Source organism: Phyllobates terribilis, unplaced genomic scaffold (assembly GCF_046119375.1).
Source record: "Phyllobates terribilis strain yellow unplaced genomic scaffold, ASM4611937v1 Scaffold_63__1_contigs__length_7903474, whole genome shotgun sequence".
Classification (NCBI taxonomy): domain Eukaryota; kingdom Metazoa; phylum Chordata; class Amphibia; order Anura; family Dendrobatidae; genus Phyllobates; species Phyllobates terribilis.
The window spans coordinates 3706614-3722041 of NW_027362823.1; the positions used below are offsets into that span (position 1 = coordinate 3706614).

Here is a 15428-nt window from a genome sequence, read left to right on the forward strand (position 1 = left end):
CCACGGGGACATGGATGGGGACATGGGGCTGAATGGGGGGGCTGGCTGGACCCACGGGGACATGGATGGGGACATGGGGCTGAATGGGGGGGCTGGCTGGACCCACGGGGACATGGATGGGGACATGGGGCTGAATGGGGGGGCTGGCTGGACCCACGGGGACATGGATGGGGACATGGGGCTGAATGGGGGGGCTGGCTGGACCCACGGGGACATGGATGGGGACATGGGGCTGAATGGGGGGGCTGGCTGGACCCACGGGGACATGGATGGGGACATGGGGCTGAATGGGGGGGCTGGCTGGACCCACGGGGACATGGATGGGGACATGGGGCTGAATGGGGGGGCTGGCTGGACCCACGGGGACATGGATGGGGACATGGGGCTGAATGGGGGGGCTGGCTGGACCCACGGGGACATGGATGGGGACATGGGGCTGAATGGGGGGGCTGGCTGGACCCACGGGGACATGGATGGGGACATGGGGCTGAATGGGGGGGCTGGCTGGACCCACGGGGACATGGATGGGGACATGGGGCTGAATGGGGGGGCTGGCTGGACCCACGGGGACATGGATGGGGACATGGGGCTGAATGGGGGGGCTGGCTGGACCCACGGGGACATGGATGGGGACATGGGGCTGAATGGGGGGGCTGGCTGGACCCACGGGGACATGGATGGGGACATGGGGCTGAATGGGGGGGCTGGCTGGACCCACGGGGACATGGATGGGGACATGGGGCTGAATGGGGGGGCTGGCTGGACCCACGGGGACATGGATGGGGACATGGGGCTGAATGGGGGGGCTGGCTGGACCCACGGGGACATGGATGGGGACATGGGGCTGAATGGGGGGGCTGGCTGGACCCACGGGGACATGGATGGGGACATGGGGCTGAATGGGGGGGCTGGCTGGACCCACGGGGACATGGATGGGGACATGGGGCTGAATGGGGGGGCTGGCTGGACCCACGGGGACATGGATGGGGACATGGGGCTGAATGGGGGGGCTGGCTGGACCCACGGGGACATGGATGGGGACATGGGGCTGAATGGGGGGGCTGGCTGGACCCACGGGGACATGGATGGGGACATGGGGCTGAATGGGTGGCTGGCTGGACCCACGGGGACATGGATGGGGACATGGGGCTGAATGGGGGGGCTGGCTGGACCCACGGGGACATGGATGGGGACATGGGGCTGAATGGGGGGGCTGGCTGGACCCACGGGGACATGGATGGGGACATGGGGCTGAATGGGGGGGCTGGCTGGACCCACGGGGACATGGATGGGGACATGGGGCTGAATGGGGGGGCTGGCTGGACCCACGGGGACATGGATGGGGACATGGGGCTGAATGGGGGGGCTGGCTGGACCCACGGGGACATGGATGGGGACATGGGGCTGAATGGGGGGGCTGGCTGGACCCACGGGGACATGGATGGGGACATGGGGCTGAATGGGGGGGCTGGCTGGACCCACGGGGACATGGATGGGGCTGAATGGGGGGGCTGGTTGGACCCATGGGGACATGGATGGGGACATGGGGCTTAATGGGGGGGCTGGCTGGACCCACGGGGACATGGATGGGGACATGGGGCTGAATGGGGGGGGCTGGCTGGACCCACGGGGACATGGATGGGGACATGGGGCTGAATGGGGGGGCTGGCTGGACCCACGGGGACATGGATGGGGACATGGGGCTGAATGGGGGGGCTGGCTGGACCCACGGGGACATGGATGGGGCTGAATGGGGGGGCTGGTTGGACCCACGGGGACATGGATGGGGACATGGGGCTTAATGGGGGGGCTGGCTGGACCCACGGGGACATGGATGGGGACATGGGGCTGAATGGGGGGGGCTGGCTGGACCCACGGGGACATGGATGGGGACATGGGGCTGAATGGGGGGGCTGGCTGGACCCACGGGGACATGGATGGGGACATGGGGCTGAATGGGGGGTCTGGCTGGACCCACGGGGACATGGATGGGGACATGGGGCTGAATGGGGGGGCTGGCTGGACCCACGGGGACATGGATGGGGACATGGGGCTGAATGGGGGGGCTGGCTGGACCCACGGGGACATGGATGGGGACATGGGGCTGAATGGGGGGGCTGGCTGGACCCACGGGGACATGGATGGGGACATGGGGCTGAATGGGGGGGCTGGCTGGACCCATGGGGACATGGATGGGGACATGGGGCTGAATGGGGGGGCTGGCTGGACCCATGGGGACATGGATGGGGACATGGGGCTGAATGGGGGGGCTGGCTGGACCCATGGGGACATGGATGGGGACATGGGGCTGAATGGGGGGGCTGGCTGGACCCATGGGGACATGGATGGGGACATGGGGCTGAATGGGGGGGCTGGCTGGACCCATGGGGACATGGATGGGGACATGGGGCTGAATGGGGGGGCTGGCTGGACCCATGGGGACATGGGGCTGAATGGGGGGGCTGGCTGGACCCATGGGGACATGGGGCTGAATGGGGGGGCTGGCTGGACCCATGGGGACATGGGGCTAATGGGGGGGCTGGCTGGACCCATGGGGCTGAATGGGGGGGGCTGGCTGGACCCATGGGGACATGGGGCTAATGGGGGGGCTGGCTGGACCCATGGGGACATGGGGCTGAATGGGGGGGCTGGCTGGACCCATGGGGACATGGGGCTGAATGGGGGGGCTGGCTGGACCCATGGGGCTGAATGGGGGGTCTGGCTGGACCCATGGGGCTGAATGGGGGGGCTGGCTGGACCCATGGGGCTGGCTGGACCCATGGGGCTGAATGGGGGGGCTGGCTGGACCCATGGGGCTGAATGGGGGGGCTGGCTGGACCCATGGGGCTGAATGGGGGGGCTGGCTGGACCCATGGGGCTGAATGGGGGGGCTGGCTGGACCCATGGGGCTGAATGGGGGGGCTGGCTGGACCCATGGGGCTGAATGGGGGGGCTGGCTGGACCCATGGGGCTGAATGGGGGGGCTGGCTGGACCCATGGGGACATGGGGCTGAATGGGGGGGCTGGCTGGACCCATGGGGACATGGGGCTGAATGGGGGGGCTGGCTGGACCCATGGGGACATGGATGGGGACATGGGGCTGAATGGGGGGGCTGGCTGGACCCATGGGGACATGGGGCTGAAGGAGGGGCTGACTGGACCCATGGGGACATGGATGGGGACATGGGGCTGATGGGGGGGGCTGGCTGGACCCATGGGGACATGGAGGGGGACATGGGGCGGAAAGGGGAGCTGGATGGACCCATGGGGACATGGAGGGGGACATGGGGCGGAAAGGGGGGCTGGCTGGACCCACGGGGACATGGATGGGGACATGGGGCTGAATGGGGGGGCTGGCTGGACCCACGGGGACATGGATGGGGACATGGGGCTGAATGGGGGGGCTGGCTGGACCCACGGGGACATGGATGGGGACATGGGGCTGAATGGGGGGGCTGGCTGGACCCACGGGGACATGGATGGGGACATGGGGCTGAATGGGGGGGCTGGCTGGACCCACGGGGACATGGATGGGGACATGGGGCTGAATGGGGGGGCTGGCTGGACCCACGGGGACATGGATGGGGACATGGGGCTGAATGGGGGGGCTGGCTGGACCCACGGGGACATGGATGGGGACATGGGGCTGAATGGGGGGGCTGGCTGGACCCACGGGGACATGGATGGGGACATGGGGCTGAATGGGGGGGCTGGCTGGACCCACGGGGACATGGATGGGGACATGGGGCTGAATGGGGGGGCTGGCTGGACCCACGGGGACATGGATGGGGACATGGGGCTGAATGGGGGGGCTGGCTGGACCCACGGGGACATGGATGGGGACATGGGGCTGAATGGGGGGGCTGGCTGGACCCACGGGGACATGGATGGGGACATGGGGCTGAATGGGTGGCTGGCTGGACCCACGGGGACATGGATGGGGACATGGGGCTGAATGGGGGGGCTGGCTGGACCCACGGGGACATGGATGGGGACATGGGGCTGAATGGGGGGGCTGGCTGGACCCACGGGGACATGGATGGGGACATGGGGCTGAATGGGGGGGCTGGCTGGACCCACGGGGACATGGATGGGGACATGGGGCTGAATGGGGGGGCTGGCTGGACCCACGGGGACATGGATGGGGACATGGGGCTGAATGGGGGGGCTGGCTGGACCCACGGGGACATGGATGGGGACATGGGGCTGAATGGGGGGGCTGGCTGGACCCACGGGGACATGGATGGGGACATGGGGCTGAATGGGGGGGCTGGCTGGACCCACGGGGACATGGATGGGGCTGAATGGGGGGGCTGGTTGGACCCATGGGGACATGGATGGGGACATGGGGCTTAATGGGGGGGCTGGCTGGACCCACGGGGACATGGATGGGGACATGGGGCTGAATGGGGGGGGCTGGCTGGACCCACGGGGACATGGATGGGGACATGGGGCTGAATGGGGGGGCTGGCTGGACCCACGGGGACATGGATGGGGACATGGGGCTGAATGGGGGGGCTGGCTGGACCCACGGGGACATGGATGGGGCTGAATGGGGGGGCTGGTTGGACCCACGGGGACATGGATGGGGACATGGGGCTTAATGGGGGGGCTGGCTGGACCCACGGGGACATGGATGGGGACATGGGGCTGAATGGGGGGGGCTGGCTGGACCCACGGGGACATGGATGGGGACATGGGGCTGAATGGGGGGGCTGGCTGGACCCACGGGGACATGGATGGGGACATGGGGCTGAATGGGGGGTCTGGCTGGACCCACGGGGACATGGATGGGGACATGGGGCTGAATGGGGGGGCTGGCTGGACCCACGGGGACATGGATGGGGACATGGGGCTGAATGGGGGGGCTGGCTGGACCCACGGGGACATGGATGGGGACATGGGGCTGAATGGGGGGGCTGGCTGGACCCACGGGGACATGGATGGGGACATGGGGCTGAATGGGGGGGCTGGCTGGACCCATGGGGACATGGATGGGGACATGGGGCTGAATGGGGGGGCTGGCTGGACCCATGGGGACATGGATGGGGACATGGGGCTGAATGGGGGGGCTGGCTGGACCCATGGGGACATGGATGGGGACATGGGGCTGAATGGGGGGGCTGGCTGGACCCATGGGGACATGGATGGGGACATGGGGCTGAATGGGGGGGCTGGCTGGACCCATGGGGACATGGATGGGGACATGGGGCTGAATGGGGGGGCTGGCTGGACCCATGGGGACATGGGGCTGAATGGGGGGGCTGGCTGGACCCATGGGGACATGGGGCTGAATGGGGGGGCTGGCTGGACCCATGGGGACATGGGGCTAATGGGGGGGCTGGCTGGACCCATGGGGCTGAATGGGGGGGGCTGGCTGGACCCATGGGGACATGGGGCTAATGGGGGGGCTGGCTGGACCCATGGGGACATGGGGCTGAATGGGGGGGCTGGCTGGACCCATGGGGACATGGGGCTGAATGGGGGGGCTGGCTGGACCCATGGGGCTGAATGGGGGGTCTGGCTGGACCCATGGGGCTGAATGGGGGGGCTGGCTGGACCCATGGGGCTGGCTGGACCCATGGGGCTGAATGGGGGGGCTGGCTGGACCCATGGGGCTGAATGGGGGGGCTGGCTGGACCCATGGGGCTGAATGGGGGGGCTGGCTGGACCCATGGGGCTGAATGGGGGGGCTGGCTGGACCCATGGGGCTGAATGGGGGGGCTGGCTGGACCCATGGGGCTGAATGGGGGGGCTGGCTGGACCCATGGGGACATGGGGCTGAATGGGGGGGCTGGCTGGACCCATGGGGACATGGGGCTGAATGGGGGGGCTGGCTGGACCCATGGGGACATGGATGGGGACATGGGGCTGAATGGGGGGGCTGGCTGGACCCATGGGGACATGGGGCTGAAGGAGGGGCTGACTGGACCCATGGGGACATGGATGGGGACATGGGGCTGATGGGGGGGGCTGGCTGGACCCATGGGGACATGGAGGGGGACATGGGGCGGAAAGGGGAGCTGGATGGACCCATGGGGACATGGAGGGGGACATGGGGCGGAAAGGGGGGCTGGATGGACCCATGGGGACATGGGGCTGAAGGGGGGGGGGCTGGCTGGACCCATGGTGACATGGATGGGGACATGGGGCTGAAGGGGGGGGGGGCTGGCTGGACCCATGGTGACATGGATGGGGACATGGGGCTGAAGGGGGGGCTGGGTGGACGCATGGGGTGACATATGGATGGAGGCAGGGGGCTGAAGGGGGGGCTGGCTGGACACATGGGGAGACATGGATGGAGGCATGGGGCTGAAGGGGGGGGCTGGCTGGACGCATGGGGAGACTTATGGATGGAGGCACGGGGCTGAAGGGGGGGGCTGGCTGGACGCATGATCGGACACATGGAGGTGAAGGTGGCCAAGTTGGGGACCTGGATGGACACATGGAGGTGAAAGGCGGCAAGCTGGACACATGGGGACCTGGATAGATATATGGGGTGGGGTGGGATGCATATATGAGGGGGACAGGATGGATATATGAAGGGGGGCGGGCTGGACACATGGAGGCCCGGATGGATATATGGGAGGGGCAGGCTGGACACATGGAGACCAGAATGGATATATGGGGGGGGGGGGGTCAGGTTGGATAGCTGGGTGGCCACGCTGGACAAGGGACTTTATTACTGTTTAGGGGCCAGATTGAGGAACTTTATTAGTTTATGATGGCGAATGGGGAACATTATTACTTTAGAGTCCAATTAGGGACATTATTACTTCTGTAATATAATTTACTTTTTAGGAAACTGTTTTCCATAAGAGGGGACAAAAGGGGGGTCCTGTTACTGTGCAGGGCGCCACTATGTCGCTTTATTTCTTCAACTGGTGTAGTGTAGAATCCTGGGGAAAAGTGGGAATGTGCTCTAAAAGAGATCAGTTATTGATAACTGTGTGTTATTTTCTGCAGAGATGATTCCTGGCTGGAAGAAGTGATGGCGGACTGTGCCAGATGAAGAAAAGCGAAGATGAAGAACTTCACCTAGAGACATCACTGGTGAGTCAGTGTATTACTGTACACTTACACTATATAGTATATACTGAGCTCCTGTGTATGTCACTCGTGATAACTGTATTACCTGTACACTGACACTATATACAGAGCTCCTGTGTATAATGTCACTGGTGATCACTGTATTACCTGTACACTATATACAGAGCTCCTGTGTATAATGTCACTGGTGATCACTGTATTACCTGTACACTGACACTATATACAGAGCTCATATGTATAGTGACAGTGTTGTTAGTATTGTGGTTTGTATTCCTGATCAGTATTGTAGTATTTGGTCACTATGTGGTGGTAATATGTGGTCTGGTCATGGTGTGGTGATATTTGTCCCTTTTGTATGTGGTATTATTGGTGTTGTTATAGTGGATTATGTTGTGTATGGCGGTCATTTGTTCTCGCTGAGATTAACTAGGAAAAGATTTTTTTCAATGAGGCCACGGCTTCACTATCCGTATTTGGTCAGTATTTTTTCTCAGTAGTGAGAGGCAAAAGCAGGAGTGGGTGATAAATCCAGAATTGGTGACTTGTTTCTATTCTACCTTTTCTCTGATTGTTCCTCACCTGGTTTTGGCTCCCACTCCTGAGAATAATCCTGACTGAATACTGATAGTGGGGCTGTGGCCTTAGAGATGAAATACTTGGAGCAGAGCGTCAGAGATGCACTTACAGGGGTTCTCCGGGGAAAACAAGTAATCACCTCTCCACAGGATCAGTGATAACTTATTGATTGGTGGGGGTCTGACTACTGGGACCTGCACCGATCGGCAGAATGTGGAGCTTTTCTCCCCATTAGACTGGAGCTCATGTGCGACTCGACCACTGATCCATTCTTCCAATCGGTGCAGTTTCCAATCAATAAGTGATCACCTATCCTGTGTAGCCCATGAATCTGTGATCACTTGTTTTAACCGCAGAAGCTCTTTCATGCAAACTCCAGAAATTGTCCATCCCTGTTCTAGTCTGTGCACAGTAGATGTGAGGAGCCGCCGGTCACTGCTCCACTATAACAGGGAGATAATATAAGAGAACCACCGAATGATAGGTCCAGTACAACAAAAGCAATTCAAAAATACCTTTATTCAAGTTATGGTTAAAGTGACACTACATACACAAGGAAAGCCGCATTATAATAGTCATACAGCAATGTTATAATATATACTGGACTCTAAGATATATAGATGAATAAGAATAGATAAACATCAAGCAGGTTAATACATGGAAGGAAGGGGACAAACGGAAAGGGGTTATATCACCGAAATGGCAACTAAGAAAACATGTGAATGGCCAAATCATAAATATATATATATGTACATGGCAGTGTGGAGAGGAAAATTCCCGTGTGCTCCATGTCATTTAATAGTACATATACCCCATGCTTATCCATACAGTCCAGAGTAATCAGTGTGTAAGCCCAAATATAGAGTGTATCTACCTGCACAGAAGTCCAGTGTGTATAAATGGCATCAAGCGGCGCAGCCCCGACACGCGTTTCGGACACACGTCCTTCGTCAGGGGGTAACGTCCATATGAACCAGCACGTATAAAAATACTAATGTGACCAATCGGTAAGCACCGGGTGTCCTACATAATTAGGATCGCCCGCAATTAAGCTCCAAATTGAGGCGGGCGCATACAGCTGGTTATCCGCCGGTGTATACAGGCAGCGCTTGATGTGCACGCATGCGGCGGCCGGAGGGACCGGAAGTCGCGGGCATCGCGTCATGCATCAGCCGACGACGGGAACACACGTGACCCGGGTCACCTGATGCATAGAGACACGTGACCGCAGCCTCACGGAGCACAGACGGCGCATGCGCGCAGCGCTTACCCGTAGAATGGGCATCAAATTGTCCTCTGTATCCAAGCAACCACGGGAGATCAGGAAGCCAGAATGGAGAAAGGAACACAAGAGGAATAAGGATCACGCAGATAGAGACAACTCGGGGAATCAGAGTGACAATAAGTAAGTGTGAGACTAGTGAAGTGACTGTGCAAATCATACAAATATAATCATATGTTATGTATATACACATCGACCACAATGGGAGATATGCATAGAGAGGAAGAGGGATAAAGTGAACATGTGCTATATATCAAAGACCTATAATGGCCAGTTAAAACATTAAGGTGTGTGTATATAGAGTATAACACAGTGTATATATCCATATTTGAATATATTTGCGTATACATACATATCAAATATAAAGTGTTTACGTGCAATAAATAGAGTAACATGAAAAAAAGGGGGGGGGGAAGAAAAAAAGAGAAGAGAAAAAAATATATATATAAAAGATATATATAAAAAATAAAATAAAAAATTTTTTTTACATATAAATATATAGATAGTAAAAACAATCAGATAATACATCATCATACGTATGGAAATAATATACAGGTGAGACATTCTATCCCATCAAGAAAAAATTATATTTTTATATATAAAATATATAAAGAAAGAAAAAAGGGGGAGAGGGGAGGGTGGGGGGAGGGGAGAGGGGGGGGGGGAGAGAAGAACAATATAATAACGGCTTCCAATCTTCAATCCCGAAATATGTCATAACACTAGGATCCCACTCCGATGCTAGATCAAAGGCCACATCAGAAATAAACTATAAGAGGGGAGAGAGAGTTAAAATTACTATCATATAGAAAATAAATAAAAACATGTTAAAAACAAATTAAAAACAAACAGGCAGGTTCAAGGACTAGATTGGTCACAGAAATGGAACGTAACTCATGTCAATACCGGTAGGCCAATTCCTTAGATTAAGGAGAATCTGCTCCAGTGATGCGGATTTTATACAACAGGCCGATATATTAAAGATGCGATTCTTGGAGAGAGGCTACAGCCGTCGCTCCGTCAAAAGAGCATTTAATAGGGCTAAACATACCTCTAGACACAATGAACTATATTCAAATAAGACACAGCCAACGAACAGAACTGTTAGATTCATCACACAGTATCATGGTCAAACTAATCTGATGCGCTATTTTCTAAACAAATCTTGGCCCATCCTACAATCTGACCCTGTGCGCTCGAGATATTTGAGCCCGAAACCCAATATCACTTTTCGTCGGTCACGTAATTTACGGGACGATCTAGTGAAAAGTCACTATACCAATGAAAGAACAACTTTTATGTCTAAAGTGAAACCACTCAAAGGCTGTAGACCCTGTGGTAAATGTGTGGCATGTTCAAATGTGGTGCGATCCGACACATTTCAAAGCTTGGACGGACTTACAATATATAATATCCAACACCTCATTACATGTACCACAACTGCAGTGATCTATTATGCCACTTGCCCATGCTCATTAATCTATGTGGGATTAACTACCCGCCAATTAAAGGTTAGGATACGCGAGCATGTTCTTGGTATTATAGCAGCAAAAGAAATCAATGATCCATCGCTCTTGAAGACAATACCGAGACACTTCAAGACATTTCACGGATGTGACGCCTCATTACTTAGAGTAATTGGAATTGATATGGTTCCACCTAACATTAGAGGAGGTAAGATAAGTAAACGTCTGGCCCAATTAGAAACAAGATGGATCTGGACATTGAAAACTGTCTGTCCTTTGGGACTCAATGAGAACATGAGTTACGTTCCATTTCTGTGACCAATCTAGTCCTTGAACCTGCCTGTTTGTTTTTAATTTGTTTTTAACATGTTTTTATTTATTTTCTATATGATAGTAATTTTAACTCTCTCTCCCCTCTTATAGTTTATTTCTGATGTGGCCTTTGATCTAGCATCGGAGTGGGATCCTAGTGTTATGACATATTTCGGGATTGAAGATTGGAAGCCGTTATTATATTGTTCTTCTCTTTCTCCCCCTTTTTTCTTTCTTTATATATTTTATATATAAAAATGTAATTTTTTCTTGATGGGATAGAATGTCTCACCTGTATATTATTTCCATACGTATGATGATGTATTATCTGATTGTTTTTACTATCTATCTATATATTTATATGTAAAAAAAATTTTTTATTTTATTTTTTATATATATCTTTTATATATATATTTTTTTCTCTTCTCTTTTTTTCTTTCCCCCCCCTTTTTTTCATGTTACTCTATTTATTGCACGTAAACACTTTATATTTGATATGTATGTATACGCAAATATATTCAAATATGGATATATACACTGTGTTATACTCTATATACACACACCTTAATGTTTTAACTGGCCATTATAGGTCTTTGATATATAGCACATGTTCACTTTATCCCTCTTCCTCTCTATGCATATCTCCCATTGTGGTCGATGTGTATATACATAACATATGATTATATTTGTATGATTTGCACAGTCACTTCACTAGTCTCACACTTACTTATTGTCACTCTGATTCCCCGAGTTGTCTCTATCTGCGTGATCCTTATTCCTCTTGTGTTCCTTTCTCCATTCTGGCTTCCTGATCTCCCGTGGTTGCTTGGATACAGAGGACAATTTGATGCCCATTCTACGGGTAAGCGCTGCGCGCATGCGCCGTCTGTGCTCCGTGAGGCTGCGGTCACGTGTCTCTATGCATCAGGTGACCCGGGTCACGTGTGTTCCCGTCGTCGGCTGATGCATGACGCGATGCCCGCGACTTCCGGTCCCTCCGGCCGCCGCATGCGTGCACATCAAGCGCTGCCTGTATACACCGGCAGATAACCAGCTGTATGCGCCCGCCTCAATTTGGAGCTTAATTGCGGGCGATCCTAATTATGTAGGACACCCGGTGCTTACCGATTGGTCACATTAGTATTTTTATACGTGCTGGTTCATATGGACGCTACCCCCTGACGAAGGACGTGTGTCCGAAACGCACGTCGGGGCTGCGCCGCTTGATGCCATTTATACACACTGGACTTCTGTGCAGGTAGATACACTCTATATTTGGGCTTACACACTGATTACTCTGGACTGTATGGATAAGCATGGGGTATATGTACTATTAAATGACATGGAGCACACGGGAATTTTCCTCTCCACACTGCCATGTACATATATATATATTTATGATTTGGCCATTCACATGTTTTCTTAGTTGCCATTTCGGTGATATAACCCCTTTCCGTTTGTCCCCTTCCTTCCATGTATTAACCTGCTTGATGTTTATCTATTCTTATTCATCTATATATCTTAGAGTCTAGTATATATTATAACATTGCTGTATGACTATTATAATGCGGCTTTCCTTGTGTATGTAGTGTCACTTTAACCATAACTTGAATAAAGGTATTTTTGAATTGCTTTTGTTGTATTGGACCTATCATTCGGTGGTTCTCTTATATTATGTGTCTTACCGAATGGTCTGCCATTTCACGTTGGTCCATATAATAAGTACACGATTACTTACCGGCCCGTTGATTTGTGGGTCTGAATATGATCAGTGTCTTATACTGTTATAACAGGGAGAGCAGAGAAAAGAGATCTGCATATTGCTGTAGGTGGCCCCTAGAGTCAATGTCCCCTGTGGGCCCCAGACACCCCAGTCCGACCCTGCTGACATCTGATTAAGGCCTAAGGCCCCGTTCACATGTCAGGTTTTAATCAGTGTTTTTTTCTCATTTTCATCTGATTTTGGTCAGTGTGGCAGTTTTTCTCCTCAGTGGGGCATATTTTTTATATGTAAAGTAAAAAGCTAAAGGTTTCCTCGCCTCGCTTGCCCGGCCTATAGACCCTGGAAAACAAGCAGTACAGGCAACATGGTTGGTTCTGGCCATTTTTCTGACAGACTCATTGACTTCAATAGATGATCTTTATCTACAAATCGGATGGAAATCGGACCGGTCTCAGTTCTGATTTACAGATCAATCGTCCACAAAAAATAGAGCTGTAAACCTGTCCCCGGTCTATAACGGAGCATATTCTACCTGTTACAGAAATAACCAGACGTGAAAAGAGCCATGTGCTATTCTTACAGGGAAGGGGCCACCATTTTATGTTTTGTATTAATAATTATGTAATCAATTATTTTTAATACAAAATTAAATGTCCCACTTTATTAGTTTTTTAGCTATTTATGTTGACATTGGCCACTGGGGGCTGCCATTTTTATTTGGGGGGTGTGTAAGAAGCGCTCTTACACACCTCATTTACGGCAGCCCTGGCCATAAGAGAGAGTAGTCTGTCACCGACCCTATCTCTAACATTAGAGGCAGCTCCTCCTGCCTCTAGCTGTGACCTGGGCACGCCCCCTTGGCTGTTCAGGTCGCAGAACGTGGGAGGAGATTGCAGCCATCTTTGTGGAGCCTGCAGTGTAAGCTGTACATTCCCCCTGTCGTCGCACGCACTGCTCAGTCAGAGCGTGCCATGACAGGAGCTGCCGGGGAGGAAATGCCTGGGAGTGGACGTCCCGAATGAGTATGTGTGGCGGCGCCGTGCGGTGATCTCAGCTTCTCTGCTGTTATCACCGCCGACATCTTCAGGCAACACAGACACAGCGCTGCGTGGGAACGTGGAAGGTGAGTAGAAGCGTTTATTGTTTTTTGTTTTTTTTTCCTTTGCAGTGAATATATGGGGGCATAAACCCACCAGGATGGAGGGGGAGGCATAAACCCACCAGGATGGATGGAAGAGGCATATACCCACCAGGATGGAGGGAGTGTGCATATACCCACCAATGAAGGGGGGCTTTTACCCACCAGGATGGATGAAGGGGGCATATATCCACCAGGATGGATGGAGGGGGGGCATATACCCACCAGGATGGATGGAGGGGGGGCATATACGCACCAGGATGGAGAGGTGGCATATACCCACCAGGATGGAGAGGTGGCATATACTCACCAGAATAGAGAGAGGGGGCATATACACCTACCCAGGATGGATGAAGGGGCATATACACCTACCCAGGCTGGATGAATGGAGGGGCATATACACCTTCCCAGGATGGATGGATGGAGGGGCATATACACCTACCCAGGATGGATGGATGGAGGGGCATATACACCTACCCAGGATGGATGGATGGATGGAGGGGCATATACACCTACCCAGGATGGATGGATGGAGGGGCATATACACCTACCCAGGATGGATGGATGGAGGGGCATATACACCTACCCAGGATGGATGGATGGAGGGGCATATACACTTAGGATGGATGGAGGGGCATACACACCTTCCCAGGATGGATGGATGGAGGGGCATATACACCTACCCAGGATGGATGGATGGAGGGGCATATACACCTACCCAGGATGGATAGATGGAGGGGCACATACACCTACCCAGGATGGATGGATGGAGGGGCATATTCTCCTACCTAGGATGGATGGAGGGGCATATTCTCCTACCAAGGATGGATGGAGGGGCATATACTCCTACCCAGGATGGATGGATTGATAAAGGGGCATCTACACCTAACCAGGATGGATAGATGATGGAGCATATATACTTATCCAGGATGGATGGAGGGGCATATACACCTACCCAGGATGGATGGAGGGGCATATACACCTACCCAGGATGGATGGAGGGGCATATACACCTACCCAGGATAGATGGAGGGGCCGATACACCTACCCAGGATGGATTTATGGATGGAGGGGCATCTACACCTACGCAGGATGGATGGATGGAGAAGCATCTACACCTACCCAGGATGGATGGATGGGGAAGCATATACACCTACCCAGGATGGATGGATGGAGGGGCATATACACCTACCCAGGATGGATGGAGGGGCGTATACACCTACCCAGGATGGTTGGAGGGGAATATACACCTACTCAGGATGGATGGATGGAGGGGAATATACACCTACCCAGGATGGATGGATGGATGGAGGGGAATATACACCTACCCAGGATGGATGGATGGAGGGGCATCTACACCTACCGAGGGTGGATGGATGGAGGGGCATCTATACCTAACCAGGATGGATGGAGGGGCATATACACCTACCAGAATAGACTACCCAGGATGGATGGAGGGGCATCTACGCCTACCCAGAATGGATGGATGAAGGGGCATATACACCTACCCAGGATGGATGGATGGAGAAGCATATACACCTACCCAGGATGGATGGATGGAGGGGCATATACACCTACCCAGGATGGATGGATGGAGGGGAATATACACCTACCTAGGATGGGTGGAGGGGAATATACACCTACCCAGGGTGGATGGATGGAGGGGCATCTATACCTAACCAGGGTGGATGGATGGAGGGGCATTTTCACCTAACCAGGATGGATGGAGGGGCATATGCACCTACCAGAATAGACTACCTAGGATGGATGGATGGATGGAGGGGCATCTACACCTACCCAGGATGGATGGATGAAGGGACATATACACCTACCTAGGATGGATGGATGGAGGGGCATATACACCTACCTAGGATGGATGGA

The 15428-nt window shown here is 54.2% G+C and overlaps 1 long non-coding RNA gene across 1 annotated transcript in view; it reads left to right on the forward strand.

Moving 5' to 3' along the window:
* Positions 1 to 10868, forward strand: part of LOC141192507 (uncharacterized) — a 28057-nt gene extending 17189 nt beyond the window's left edge. Inside the window, exons 2-3 of the long non-coding RNA XR_012265891.1 lie at positions 6967 to 7053; positions 10798 to 10868. This is a non-coding gene — a long non-coding RNA (uncharacterized lncRNA). The remainder of the gene's footprint in view (positions 1 to 6966; positions 7054 to 10797) is intronic.
* The last annotated feature ends 4560 nt before the right edge of the window (positions 10869 to 15428 follow it).